Here is a 13,276-nt window from a genome sequence, read left to right as displayed (position 1 = left end):
TAAAATTTATATATGCAAGTGTGTAATTGGGCGAAAGGTTTATGCGGCGGCAATGGTCGACGGAGATCCAGGTTCGATTCTTGGTGAAATCAAGGAAAACTTTTTTTGTTTTTTTAACGAATCAAATGTAAATAAACTATACTTAAGGTGGACGTTTTTTTCGGGCACCCCTCTTTAGTAAGTAAAAAACGAGTCAAAGGTGAGATCAGTAATATTGAAAACAAAGGGTAAAACCCAGTGGGAGGGAGCAACAGCAAATTTTGTGCCCTTTTGTTATTTTAAGAAACTTTTTATTTTAGCAAAACCTAGCGGTCTTTGAGACGCCATTGACACGTTTTTTTTGGGGTGACTCCGTCCCATCAACCACGGCCCTCAGGTCTTACTCAGGGCCAGTATATAAGGGCGGGCATGTGTGCATGGGCCCCCTCAGGATTTTTTGATGTTTTGATTTTTGATGATAGAACACTTTCACACAACGTGCAAACTTAAGTTTGTTAATATGCCAAATGAGGTGGCCTTGCAAAAAATTTGGATGGCGGAGGCCATCCAAATTTTTTTCCAAATCTAAAAGTTATAACCATGCAAAATTTACACCCCTCTCATTTTGGGGGTCGGGAGGGTAAGCGTTTTAAGGCTTTTTGTTCACAGGCCTCCGCCATCCCGATATTTTGCAAGGCCTCCTCATTTGGCATAGGTATAAACAAACTTAAGTTATGAGTTTGCACGATGTGTGAAAGTGTCCTATCTGGAACATCAAAAAATTCTGAGGGCTCCCATACATGTGTGTGCATAGAGGAAAACTATACCCTCTACTTCATATACCATACATCTTTTTATGTTGGCAAACTAGAATCTTTAGTCAGAATGTAACTTTTCTATTGATTAGCTGGTTAATTGTGATAAATTAGAAAATCGAAGTACGTACTTTTAAATTGAACCCCTCCCCCCCCCCCCCCTCCCATACGCTTTCGTACGCTTTTTGAAGACCCCCCCCCCCCCCTATGAGCGTACGTACTTTATGGACGACCCCTATGGAAACATGTACCAACCTTTACGCTTCCTGTCAAATACAACTTTTAAAAGTATTATTTAAGCTTGTATGCTGTAAAACCTTTAATAAATCACGATGAACGTTGAAGATCGGATGAACGTTGAAGATCGGACTTCGAACGATGAACGTTGAAGATCGGACTTCGCGTAAGCTCATTGTATTTGTTTTTTACGCTTCCTGTCAAATACAACTTTTAAAGGATTATTTAAGCTTGTATGCTGTAAAACCTTTAATAAATCACGATGAACGTTGAAGAAGAAGGTATGTACATACAGAATAAATATATAGTATTTTACTTAACAAAGTGAGATTTTTTTAAATATATATTCGAGACTAAAATTGTTAGCTTTTTTTTTGTAAATACTATATTCAAAATTGTTTTCGTATATGAATTAAGCCGAATTTAGCAAAGATTTTTTATGTAACTTAAACATTAGTTATTCTAGTTAGCATTTTTGAAATAAAATGTTCCACATAAATCTTCCATTTTTTAAAATTTAATTTTGATTAAATAATACGACAAAAACGTTGTCTTTTGAATAAAAACTTATTTCGTTTTTTTTTTCAGAATCCCAACCAATGGTGAAAGAGATGACTAGAAAAGAACTCTACGATGTTATGAAACAATGTTTAAAGAAAAAAATTGATGACAAATTTATGTTTTTAGAAGATCATCTCAAATTTATTACAAAATGTACTGAAAATGAACAGAGTTCACTAAAAAACGCCTTAAATACTTTCAAGTTTCATTTTAAACAAAAATGGATAGCTGCTAACTACATAGAAGAACGTTTTTTGAAGCACAATAAACTTGGCTCAATGCTATCATAAGTTTACCCACCTGTATAATAAAAAGGCCTGGTCGACCATCAAAAGATTTTAGATTGACAGTTTCAGAAACATGTTGTCAAATTAAACTACAAGATATTCTAGACCACACAACTAGACGCTTGTGTGAATATTTAAATGAAGTTTTGGAAACCTTAAACGAAGAAGAAAGAAGCAATTTAGAAATGTTATCAAAATGGGGTTGTGATGGCTCACAGCAGCAAACATTTAAACAAAAATTTCAAAATAGTACAGATAGTGACTCTAACATTTTTCAAAGTTTATTTGTGCCTCTATGGCTTATATGTCATATTGGTAGCCAAAAGATTATTTGGAAAAACCCTGTGCCCTCTTCTTCAAGATATTGTCGCCCAATTTGAGTTCGTTTTATCCATGAAATTAAAGACATAACAAATGAAGAAATCTGCTATGTAGAAGATCAAATAAAAAACTTGAAAAAAACTGAAATATCGAAGTTTTTAGGTGGTGTTATACTTATAAAGCATACCTTAACATTTACAGTGGTTGATGCAAAAGGATATAAAATAGAAATCAAAAAATTTGAAAAGTTTGCAGAACTGACAGCAGAACTTTATGTTGAAATTTATGGATGGTATCCAATGACTCCTACAATGCACAAGATATTGAGACATGGTGCCACAATAATTGATCAAGCTATACTGCCTATTGGTTAATTATCTAAAGAGGCGGCTGAGGCTCGAAACAAGCACTTCTGTGATTATAGACAGAATTTCTCGAGGAAATTTTCAAGAGAAATTTGTAATAGGGATATCATAAACAGACTTCTGTTAAGTTCCGATCCTTTGTTGAGCAGTGTCAGAAAGAGGCTCGAGAATAAAATAAATGCTATTTCCAGTGAGGCATTAGAGTTCTTGCAACCAGAAACATTGAACAAACTACAACAATATGAAGAGGAGGCATCTAGTGAAAATGAATCAGACGAATGTTTATTTTTTATCGTTTTTTAAGTATATTTTTTTATTTTATGTTGTTTTTACCTTTATAGTAGGGTTTATTTCAACTTTATAGTATGTGTATTTGTATATTTCCTTTTGTTTAAATTGTTTGTATTTGCATCACTTTTTTTAAACATTTTTACTCTTAAGGCATTTAATGTTTTAATTGAAGTTTAACAGTTTATATTGTTGTTTAGTTTTTTTTAATTTTTTTTTTTAAACTTCTTTTTGTATGGTTTATATGCAAAAGTGTGTTTTGAGTAAAAAAAACCTGCACAATTATTTTAAATATTATATTACGATTTCAAACTGCTTTTAATTGTTTATCTAATTGTTAAAAGCCATAAAATAATTTTGATCAACTTTTTACCATAAATACTCCACTGTGCGACGTTTGAAGTTTTTGATACTTGTTTGTTTTTTTCAGCTCTAAACAGTTTTTATACTCATTTAATAAAAAGTTATCAATATAAAAAATACTACACTGAAAAATTTTACAGATAAAAATACAACACTAAAACAGACAAAAGTACTACACTAAGAAAACACTGCATATTAGTTCCACCCGGGCTTGAACCGGGGACCTTTCGCGTGTTAGGCGAACGTGATAACCACTACACTATGGAACTGATATCGTATTATTTAATACTTTATTTTATAAATCTTTATTTTAAACAGTATAAAAAGAGCTAAAAAGTTTTAAAAAAATTAGGTAGGATTATTAATATTAAGAAGGAAGTTTCGTTTGAGCTAAGGTATGAGAGCTAGTTATTCTTTATATTCTACATGCAATAAGTAAAGATTATGGGTTGCAATCCGTTGGGTTATATAGAGATGATAGCCCTTACTGTTTTCATGGGATTAATGGACCAGAGTTCCAGAAAATCAAGAAAAACTTCTTTTATTTTTTTAGCGTGGTAGAGCACAAAAAAGGGGTGAAATCTTGAAAATATATGAAAAACTCAACATGCAGAAATTACAAAAACAAGTACAAAATATAAGAAAAATAACGTTTTAGCAATGAAATAATTTTAAAATCATCCTGAAATATATGGGTCTTGAGCAGTGGCGTCGCTGAGGTTAGTGTCACCCGGAGCGGTAATTTTTTCTCTAGACTAACAGGTGAAGGGTGAAACTACAAAAATTTTCCAATATCTAAAAATTTCTTCAAAAAAAAAATTATATTAATGTTATTTTATCTGTATTAACTTTAAAAAACCTTTCTCATTTTCTAAAAATAATAAATTGATAATGTCTAAGATTTTCAATTAAATATTATTTCTGATAAGAAAAACAAAAGTTCTGAGTAGATTTAGTATAGGAGTATAAGCTTCAGATTTATTCAAAAAGTTAGATTGCACAAGTATGGATGCTTATTTAGTTGTTTTTTGTCTTGTTTTAATAATTAGTTTCTGCAAAGTTGAGTTTTTTTAGTTTTTTATTGAGTTTGGTTAGGAAAAAAAGTTCTATAAAATTTCGATAAACTTTTGAAAAATATTGCCTATAGAAATTCTATAGAAGTCTATAGAATTTCTATAAAATCTTTGTTAATTTCTATAGAACTTTTTTTCTACTTTTTTTTTATAGAAAAAAAAGTTTTATAGCAATTTCTATGGAAATTAATAGATATTCTATAGAAATTCTATAGAATTTCTTTAAATCATGTGTTTTAAAAGTTTATAGAAATTCTATTGAATTTTATTTTCCTGGATGTTTATCAAATCGGCTTCCCATATAACAGAAAATAATTTTTCAGGGTTAAAAGTCAGGGAGACTTTACAATCCAATTTTGGTAAAAAAAAATAATTTTTCAGGGTTAAAAGTCAGGCAGACTTTACAATCCAATTTTGGTAAAAAAAAAAAAAAAAAAACTATGTGGATGTATTTTTGCAATTGAAAATGTGTTCTTGTAACTGTGTTGTTGTGACTGTGTTGTTGTAACTCTGTTGTTGTAACTATATTGTTGTAACCGTAGACCTTTTTGAAATTTTTTGATGATGATTTTTAATTCAATTTATTTTATAATAGCCGTATTGATTTTTTTTATAACTTTTATTAAGATCTCAATATAGTCTGCGTTTTTCTATTGTTGTTAACTTAATAATATCTAACATTGCTTCATAACAAGTTTTTTAATCCTAGGTGCTAGTTTAATTGCCCTTATTAGGATTGTCTCGATTTTGACTATGACTGAACTGTAAATTCAATATTTTGCCATATGTTGTATGGAACTTTTTTACTGTGTTTACATTTGGTGTTTAACTGTTCGGTTTATTATACTGAACATTGTGTTTGGTTTATTAGTAATAGAGTCAGCCTGAGTGTATTATTTTAGATTCGATTGATCCATAATTTTCAAGTCACATTCAGCATCATAATGTATAATTATACTCGCAATCAATTTAAGACATTAAAAATGAGGAATTTAGATTTTTTTCAATATGCATAATCTTGCATCTTTCATAATTAAATTTTGTAAGCCAAATAGATGCCTATGACTTTACATTATTTATATCATTTTGGCAATCCTTATTAAATCATTAGAGTTTTAATGTTAGCTACTTCAGTGTCATTAACGTAAAGTTGGATACAGTAATTAACTTGATCTGACTGATTGAATCAATTGGATTGATTGATGAAAAGCAAAAACAGGTCAGGTCCTAACTCTGATTTTTTTGGGCATATGTAATATGTATATGGAATACTGTAATATACAATGTAATGAAATATATACAAAAAATGTAAAAAACAAAAAAATCGGAAAAGGTATAATATACAAAAAACACTGCACTATATATAGAAGACTGAAATAAATATTATACATAAATACTTCAGTTTTACATTCATGGCTCCACACATGATTTAGACTGTTTTCCATTCAATTATTTTATTTATCAAAATGAGATTATAAAAATCTACGCGGATATTATAAAATTAAAATAAAAGGACTTAGTATTAAACAGAAAACTGTTTATCATGATGTAGAATTAATCTAAACCCTTAATGATGTAGAATTATTTCAAATCTTTTCCACAGACCAAATAATAAGAATACGGCTTGACAGTTTTTAAGACACAGCCCACCTGTTTTTTTTCTAACTTTTTTTTGACAGCATACTGAGTTATATTGTTCAGCACTTGTAATGTAAACAACTTTAAATAATTTTAACATTAATTTTTTTTTCAAAATTCTACTGTGAAGTTAGTAAACTTTAACATATTTTGTTTCATCCTGAATATCAACTTCACTTTAGTATAGGCTTCCTACAGTTACATCTAAGGTTATTATGGATAGCATTATTTTACTTCAAGAACTTAAAACTTTTTTAAATGTTTAAATAAAGGGTTGGTGGTGTTAATTTGAATTTTTTAAATGAGGGTATTAGAGATAAAAACAACTTTCATTCATTAAACTCAAATCAGAAGATTTGAGTTTAATGAATGAAAGTTGTTTTTATTCTCAAAATCATATTTCAACTTATACGATAAGATACGATAAAGCAAAATGCTTTAGCAAAGCGTTTATTCGAGAGTAGGTGCTTATTCTTGACAGTAATTAGATTATTTTTGAACTTGAATTGCTATATTATTATTTCATTGCTTACTGATAAACAATCAATTAATTATACAGCAATTTGTTAAAATAACAACAAAAAATTAAAAGTTGGTTGGTGATTTTCAAATGCATCAACTTAAACATTCTTTAATTCGATTTGGAAATATTTGTATAATGCATTTAAAGTTTTCTCTGCATAATTATGTCTAACTGTAATTAAATATATATTTCTAATTTATGTTTCTATTTGATTAAGAATAAGGTTGATATTTATATACCTACTTTTTTTAGAATGTTTATTTTCTCAAGACTTGAAATGTAAAGATTAAAACAAAGGATTTTGATCAAAAATAACTGAAAAAATGAAAAAATAACATAAATTAAAAATGTATACATTATAAATATATAACATTTAAAAATACATTACATTTAAAATGACATATTAAATTTATATGAGAAGCGTTATCCTTTTTCTCCGCGTTCGTTTCGTGTTTCGTGATCGTTTCGGATTTTTTTGGGAAAACAAGTGGATCCTGAATTTGTAGGCAGAACGGCAAATACTTTCGCATTTTATCTTTGTGCTAATAAAAATAATTCCATGTAAAAACAAATATAGCAACAAAGTTTAGTCTAGTTCCTAATGCGCCAAGTAAAAGTCAAAAATACTATTTCAAACATTTTAAAATATTATTATTTTCCTATTTTATATTTCTGTATCTACCAAGCAGTTACAGTGTGTGCATATTCTGAATCTATAATTTGTACTGTACTTATCTCTTGCTCCAAATAAACATCTTTCATTTTCAGATCAGAAGTAAGTAAAAACGAGAGAAATCAAAGATTTAAGTTTTAAAATTTTTAGTTATCCTAATCTTGTTTGTAATAGTAAAAAAATACGCCGTAATTTAGAGGATTCTTTGTAAGACTTGTGAAAATTTTCCATTTATCAACCTAGTTATATGTCGCTCTTGAAATTACTTGCAAAAATATTATATCGCAATATATGCAATAACCATAAACCCTTGCGCGAGATCGGGTCAAAGTGTGCCTAATTAAATAAAAAAATTGTGTTACATTAAGTAGGTTTTATACTAGTTGTTTTCCATACTTATAAAGCTATAATAAAATGCTATAATAATTTGTTCATTAGCTTTTAAGTTAAAGTTTAAACAACCTTTTAAACATAAAAAACTTTTTCCGATTTGTAAACTTTAATACAAAAATTAATTAAAAATATAAAATATAAAAATTATGACCATATAAAATTTGCAACTCCACAGGGGTTGTAAATTTTATATGGTCATAATTTTTGAACGCTGAGAAAGTATACAATGAAACTTAAAATTTCTCGATGAATATAAGTCTAGTTGAAAATAGTTCTTCTCGAAGAGCTTTTATTGATGCCAATCTTTGCCGTTTCTGTGCACATGATGTGCACAGAAAAAGCAAAGTTGTTCGTGAGGCTTTACCCATGGTACTAAATGCCACAAAGTCTCCACAAACTGCTGATCCATGACCCACCCATCATTAATAGAATCTCACTACCAATTGGTATGATGTGTGAAAAAGCACAGGAGGCAAGCAATAAATTTTTCAAGCGGTTTCGTGAACGTCATGCTCGAAAAGCTTCAAGATGTGTGGCAAATTATACGTTTTGAAAAGATTTCTATGCTCATCTGATCATATCATCATTGAGGCGAACTGGCACATCCAAAAAGACTTTCTTGTTGAGGTTTTGGAGTTATTAATGCCAGATAACATTGTAAACTTATAAATCACATCAATTTACAACTTCATCCATGAAGTTGTAAATTGTGTATGAATTGAGTTGATAAGGTATGAAAGTACATTTTTTACAAAAACAATATTGTGGTATTTTTAAATATGTATTATGTGAATTGTGTTTGAATTTATTTTGATAAGATGTGAAAAAAAAAATGTTTCTGTAAATTCTTTTATTTAATTTTTCATTATTAAAAAAATACAATTAAAATTTTTTTTCTTTTAATCAAAAATAAATTTAGTTACTCCAAATATGTTATTTAAAGCTAATTTAGTAATATATTTAATAAAAAAATATGTAATTTAAAGCTAATTTAGTAATATATTTAATAAAAAAATATGTAATTTAAAGCTAATTTAGTAATATATTTTATAAAAAAATATTTATTTTAAAGCTAATTTAGTAATATATTTTAAAGCGTACGACTTTTTCTCGCATTAATAATCTCGCGATGATAAGACAGTTTATGTCTTCTGCTTGCTCCAGTGAGCTGGAGCAAGCAGAAGACATAAACTGTCTTATCATCGAGCCCCATTTACATTGAAAAAAAATCGTCAGCTTATATATAAAAAAAGAAAAGTAGCAAAGTACATAATAAGCATTTTACACGTTAGTTACAATATAAATATAAGTGTTGAAATATAATGCAATATATCAAAAATTAACAAAAGTTAAATATAAATAAAACAGCAACAAAAGAAAAGTAGTGTCAATAACTATTTTTTAGATAATTTATATTATTTATTTTAAAAGAGATATTTTAAATCAAGGTCATTTTGCAATAAGAGACTCTTAGATTCTTTCTTTTATTAAATTAGATGTCTATGATTTTTCTAAAGAAAGTCCTAATCTCTCCAGCTATCTTATCTTTGTGGTTGTAAACAAAAGGTATGAATAGGGTCTTCTGCCTCAAACTTGGTAGATAATGATTTATTTTTATTCGTTAAAGATACGGAACTTTGTAATTTTGCAGATGATAACACTCATTATCCTTGTGCTTTGAGAAGATTATTTTTCGTTTGCAAAAAAAAAATACCATCAATTGGCTTCTATGATTGCTAATCAAGATAAGTTCAAATTTCTTTTAATTGGCTTTAAAAAAAATCTTCCGCTAAAAATAGGTAATATTTAGGGTTTTTGCATCCGATAAGGTAAAACTTTCAACGATTGATAAAGATCTAATGTTTGGGAAACACATATATTAAAATTTCATTTCTTTTTTATATCGGTATAGACCAAGATATACTTTTTACTTTTTCATAATTTCGGAAAAACCAGAGCCTCTATTTTTTTCTAATCAATCACTTTCTTTTATAATGCTTTCTTCTTTTCTTCTTTTTTTTTAATACACAATTTTTTTTTAATATATATATTTTTTAAACAATAAATTAAAAACACATTTTAAAAAAATAAAGGTTTTTTTATGTAAAACTATTTACAAAAACAAGTTTAGGTTCCTCTTATTTTTAGTAGGTTCAGATTATTCGGTTCTTGTACTATTGGCTTCGCTACTGCTGCTGGAATTGTTTTTCTAATTTTTTTTCTTCTGCTTACTAATTTATTTTAGATGCTCCAAGAAATCCTTTCGGTTTTCTTGGAGCACCAAACGGTTTACGGTTTTACGGTATAAAACCTACCCAGAGGTGGAGTTAAAAGAAGGATCTCTAGCTTCTAAGGCAAGCGCCAACCACTGCGTTAATTGTAGTTATTGGAACAGTTGTTTTTTTGTTTCCATATTTTAACTTATTTTTTTTAATTTTTTAATTTTTTTTTTAAAAACTAAAAAAAAAGTTCAAATGAGTGTCAGAATGGCCCACTTCTGACACTTATTTATAATGAAAATCATCTTATATGTGTCAGAATGGTCAATAACATTCTTTATACTACATCAAGATTGAACCTTCTAAAACAACCCGTATTAACTACCCAGATTAACAACACTCAGATTACCTAATTAAAATTTTATAAAAAACCCCAGAAAAATGATGTCATTTTTTTATGTCATTTTTTACAACGTCCATATTTATTACGACCCGCGGTTAGACGGAGGACGGACGGACGACGGTCACCGTCAAAGTAGTTATAAAAGGATAAAGCAATCATCAGGCGTTTTGCACAGTTATTTACATCTGTTAGTGTTCTTGGGCACATATGTGTGTCCCAGTCTTTTACTTACTTTTCAAAATTGGAAAGTAAAAAAAAGACTGAAACTTTCTCATTTTTACATGCTTCGATGTCTTTTTTTTCGAGAGCAGAAGCTTCTGCTCTCGAAAATAAAAATTTCAGAGATTTCCAACAGTAAGAAAAAAGGTTGGACTCTTTCAATTTTTAAAAAAAATTATGCATGTCTAGAGTATCTAATACCGGTCAAAAAATCAATACCGGTATTTCGGTATTATAAAAATATAATACAGGAATAACAGTATTAAAACCGGTATTAAATATTTTAAATTTTTAAAGCAAAGTAAATAAGTTTAAGAATCAAAAAAACTTGAAAAGAATGCAAATATATTGATCTATTTGGTAGAACCTTTATCTTTTATTCAATGAAAGTAACCTCTTAAAAAACAAAGAGCATCTAGAGTTTTGTCGTCCATTCTGCACCGCAACTTGTTTAAAATAAAACCGGCTGCAGAAAATGCTCTTTTGGATTCAACGCTAGTTGGTTGAATTGTTAAAAGAAGATCATGAACTTGTTAAAGATATTTTTCTTGCACATCTTCATCTTCGGAGAGACTCATTTCTTTTTTAGACACTTGATTATATCACCAGCGTGTTGTGGTTGTTTCCCGACAACCTTAAAGTTTATTTGTTTACAAATGGCCTTGTACATGTCTTCTTTCATTGATTTCTCAGAATTTTTTCCTTCGTCAATCTCAACTTCGCTAAACTTAAAGTGAAGAATTTCCCGGGCTCGTTCTTCAACAGCAGTGCTTTGATTCCAAAGTCCCTTCTGATTTACAATGCCCCAAGGTGAATTGAGATTTCTCGCTTTTGATGCACGTGGAAAATTAAAACTTATTAAGTTTGAGTTTCTAATGTCATCTTCAAGACCTTTATGCAGATAAGAAATTAAATCGGACAACTGCGTTTTTCTAGCAATAATACGTTGTTTTAAAGCACTTTTAAATTCTATGCTCAATGGTGACTTAATTTCACATAGCCTGTCAAACATAAATGTCAATGCTGCATCCGCAGAAATTAAGTTAGCATCCTTGCAACAAAGTGACTCAACGGCTAATTTTACCAGCAAAAGTGCTGAGATAGTAGCTAAAACTGTTTCAAAATTAGTTTCTGTAAAGTTTATATTAAGTTTTAAATCTATATCTGATTTTTGAATGCATAACTTTAATTTGTAAAAACGTTCGAGCATTGCTAATAGGCTATTCCATCAAGTTTTGGAATCTGCAATTAAGAAGTATTCTTTACGGAATTCGAGCTTTACATAATTCCGTAGTACCTCATCTTTTAATGGTGAACGTTTGAATATTTGCACAATTTTCCTTACTTTTTGTATAAGGGAACCAGTTTGACTATGTGTTATTTCTGCATCTTGTTCTTGTATATCGTAATCCATCACTTATCCTTCTTCGTATGTATTTGAAATATTTTCAAAGACACCATAGTTTTTGTGCTCTTCGGCATCTGAATATGAGTCAAAGTCTATTGATTCATTCGGGTAAAAGATTCTTTCTTCGGTTGTTTCTTTTTTATATAGAACATCTACAACTGCAAGTTGAATTGCATGGGCCAAACACAACTGCTGAGCAACCGGTATTAATTTGCCTACTTTTTGCATAACTGCTGCACCATCATTTGTTAAATAAACAATATTCTTTTCTAATGACAAACCATATTTATTCAATTTTTCACTTAAAAGTAAGACGCATGCAGGTAAACCTCCATTAATTCGAAGAAGTCCTAAAATCCAAAACTTTGACTCCTAGTGAAGATTTACGTTTATGTATCGCCGGTTCCTAAAGGAAGTTCACTCATTAAAGGTAATACTGAAACCTTTTCCATTTAATTTATACTCTGATATTTCTTTAATTACTAACTGTGGAATAGTTTCGCTTTAACTATTGACAATTTTTTGTATAGTTGTGGCGGATTTTGGAAGTTTATCACTTAAATTTAATGCCTTTAATGATTTTCGAAGATCATCAGATGTTATGAAAATTCTAAATGGAAGCCCATCAAGTGCTGTCATTCTAGATAAGATTGCTGCTAGTGAGTCTTCTGTAGGTTTTTTTAAAATATTAGTAATTTTTGGAGGAGGCGTATCAGATATTGAACTAGATTCACCTTGAGGTTCAATAGCATCTCATTTTTATAATATTTGTTTTTAAATGTGTATGAAGGCCACTTGTTGAGCCACCTGCTGTTTTTATAATTTTGCTCACTTCTTCTACACTTTGCACTCTCCCTGCACTATGCCCTTTTTCATCTTTGAGAAAGAAAAACCAAACAGAATATTTATCTCCGTCATTTGAATGTTCAATAAACTTTTTAATTTCATTCTCCATCGGCTAAATTAAAATATTATTTCAATTTGTAAATATGTGTCACATTTTATTCCCACAATGTTTCTATCATATCAATTAAATGTTTATATCAGTCAAATGTGACTGATATAAACATTTAATATTTAAATGAAATAAATTTAAACTTAAAAATGTTAATTTTTTAAATTTACCAAAGTTGTTCTTGGTAATTATTTTAAAAAAACTATAAAAGAAATAGGTATATAAATATTTTGTAATTTGTAAAAATGTGAACTCGTTTTTTACTTTCAGATCCTCGCCGTTAACTAGAAATGTAAAATCAAGAACTCAAGAACTAAAGAATGTTTAACGCATTGCTTTCAAGTATACGCATTTACGATTGTTTCAAAAAAAAAAAAAATAACAACCCGTAATTATTAACCTCCTGGGAATTTAAATGATTTTAAAAATGAGTCAAGTAATAATGAGAAGAGTTTAATTAAAGGGCTGTCTATGAATCTGAGTTTGACAACTTTACTTTTATATATTAGATTTTTACTCAAACAAAGAGTTTAAACACATGATAGAATAAAAAATA

At 29.0% G+C, this 13,276-nt stretch overlaps 1 non-coding gene across 1 annotated transcript; it reads right to left on the bottom strand.

The window, feature by feature from the left end:
- Positions 1–3,412: 3,412 nt before the first annotated feature.
- Positions 3,413–3,485, bottom strand: trnav-aac (transfer RNA valine (anticodon AAC)). Its single transcript has one exon. It is a non-coding gene; the product is annotated as a tRNA-Val (tRNA).
- Between the last annotated feature and the right edge of the window lie 9,791 nt (positions 3,486–13,276).

Source organism: Hydra vulgaris, chromosome 10 (assembly GCF_038396675.1).
Source record: "Hydra vulgaris chromosome 10, alternate assembly HydraT2T_AEP".
Classification (NCBI taxonomy): Eukaryota; Metazoa; Cnidaria; class Hydrozoa; order Anthoathecata; family Hydridae; genus Hydra; species Hydra vulgaris.
Note: the sequence above shows the minus strand (reverse complement) of the source record. Positions and strands in the feature narration are given on the sequence as shown.